The sequence below is a fragment of the Monodon monoceros genome, unplaced genomic scaffold (genome assembly GCF_005190385.1).
Source record: "Monodon monoceros isolate NGI ecotype Baffin Bay Population unplaced genomic scaffold, NGI_Narwhal_1 Contig5659_ctg1, whole genome shotgun sequence".
NCBI lineage: Eukaryota > Metazoa > Chordata > Mammalia > Artiodactyla > Monodontidae > Monodon > Monodon monoceros.
This window is the reverse complement of record NW_021701464.1, coordinates 1-2,529: the sequence shown is the minus strand read 5'-3', so window position 1 is coordinate 2,529 and position 2,529 is coordinate 1. Positions and strand designations below refer to the sequence as shown.

The window sequence follows — 2,529 nt, the reverse complement described above, 5'->3', positions numbered from 1 at the left end:
ATGTCAGACACAAAACCGGCCCCAAAGATCCATTCTACCACATGGCAAATACTGAAGAACTAAATTTCAGTCTTAAAATACATCTTAAAGTCAGTATTTTCCTTCAAGGAGGAAGAAAAGAACTATAAATAAATGACAATAGCGTGAATTTGCCTGAGTTTCTGTCTTCCATGCTTCAAGTCAAAGAAAACAGCATGGAAACTGTCGAATCTTAACACAATAGCTACTCTTTTATAAAATAACCTGCTTGAGATGTTAATTTAACAACAAGGAAAAGCCAAGCCCTGTTCCTGTCACTATCAAAAAATACATATTTATAGACTTTTGAAAACAAAATGTGTATATTAATAACTTTGCACAAATATTTGAAAGACAATTTTAGCTAGACAATTTTAGAACTTCGTGGAAATAAAATAGGCAGATAAATACTTCATCAAACATCATCAACCAGCAGCGGAGGTATGTTAGCCCGCGGTCTCGTGAAAAATGTTATCTTCTCCCTGGGTGGGCATGGAAAAAATTATGTTAGAAGGTGCAGACACTGAAAGCTGGCAGGAAGCTCTCATATCAATGATGGCTTTCCTTGTTCACAGAACAATCAGAATTTGAATGCCCATAATATATGTTTGTACACAAATTTTCAAAATTTTAATAGAATTTATGATACTCCTAGGAGGGCAGGGACTTATCTCCAGTGGCTGGAAGAGTGCCTGCTACATAGTAAGTGTTCATTCTTGTTCTATCAACAAATGAATACATTTTTTAAATATATCAATATATGAATTCTAAATCAAAACTGAAGGAAGTGGTTATAATATCTTGTGTTATTTTATGATAAGGACATAAAAATTACAGGTATAGAAAAAAACAAAGCTAAAAGTCAGGCACAAAGTAGTATGGATAGAACTGTGTTAACTGCGGCTGTATAAACAAACAAAACCATGCAAAACTAATTTATGTCTTTAGAATTCAACACAGTGTTTTAAGGAAATGTGCGGGGTAATCTGGAATGCTGATAATGTTTTGATTTCTATCATGTTCAGTTTATGAGTATATTCGTAAGAAAAGAACATTTTCCTGAATATAGAGTATGCTTCGCTCTAAATTTTAAAAAGCAAAGATAACACATACTGTACATATGTAAATTGCTGTTATTTATGATCATAAACATAAAAGATGTTATAAGAGCCGGTAAGTGAATTATGTTTATTAGATGAAATTAGTCATGAAAAAAATAACAGGTTAGGTAGTAACATGTGGTATGTTAATTCTTAATAAGCTGAATGCAAAATTAAACAAAAATGATCATAACTGGCCTTAATTAAAGCTCCACAGAAAATAAATCAGGAGAAAAATCGCACAATGCTAACAGCAGTGGGGATTCCAGCTTTGTTCTCAACTTCCTTGTGGGTCTTTCTCAATACTTACTTTACTCTTTATAATGACAAAGGTATGACCATAAAAATCAAGCAGGAGAGTGAGGCCTGGGCTTCTCCCCACCTGAACGCCTGCACCCAGCTGGACGGGATCTATGAGGTTCTCCCCGCGCAGCTGGCACACCCCTTTGGAGGCCTTCTTCAGCGTCTTCTCAGCTGCCTGTTCTTGAATGGAAGTCAAGTTTGGTCTGTCTCGTCTGGAACAGCAACGCGGGGTGAACCAGACGGGTTTGCTTCCAGTTTTAAGGAAGAGCGATGGAAGCCCCTGCCAGCTCCGGGCACCGGGAGGCGAGAAAGGCCCGACCGCCTGCCCCCTCCCCCCGTTGGCGGGCCGGGGCCTCACCTGCCTCTCGGCCTCCCGCAGCAGGCTCCGGAAGCGCTCGTCGCGCAGCAGCCAGGCCGGGGGCTCGGCGTGGCCGCGGAGCTGGGCGTCCTCCAGGCGCTGGCGCAGCTCGCGCAGGTCGCACAGCTCCTCGGTCAGCTGCCGCTGCCGCGTCCGCGACGCCTGGATGTCCAGCTCCAGGGTCCAGGGACGTGCGCGCCGCCAGCGCCGCCAAGGAGGACCCGCAGGGCTGCGAGACCGCGGCCGTGAGCGCGCCCACCCCGCCCGCGCCCTGCCTGCAGCTTCTTCCCCGAGTGACCGACCCCACTGGAGAGAGACACCCGCAGCGTGGCCCGACGCCAACACAACACGGATATGGGCCACACGGGTTCAAACCTCCACTCCAGTAACGAGCCAGTGACAGCAAGCTGTCCGCTGTAATGACGACCTAGGCTTTGGCTAAAGCGCAGAGAGACAGACCCTCTCACACGGGGCAGGAGGGCGTCATCTTTCTCAAGTGCTACTTGACAATATAAGCAAGAGCCACAAAATGTTGTGTTTTCTTTGGTTCTGAAATTTCATTTGACTTGCATCTGAAAGGCACAGCTGATGATGTGCAAAAGCTTTATGACAGAAAAAATCCTAAATACCTGACAAGAGAAAAGTGATCAAATACATTATAAGGCCCGCAGAAAACGCAGCTATTGTAAAAAGATGAAAGATATACCGACATGGCAAAATCTTAATGGCCTACTGTATAACGGGAAAAAA

General features: G+C 44.0%; 1 pseudogene; it reads right to left on the bottom strand.

Moving 5' to 3' along the window:
• Positions 1 to 6: 6 nt before the first annotated feature.
• On the bottom strand, positions 7 to 2,206 carry LOC114890429 (annotated as a pseudogene).
• Between the last annotated feature and the right edge of the window lie 323 nt (positions 2,207 to 2,529).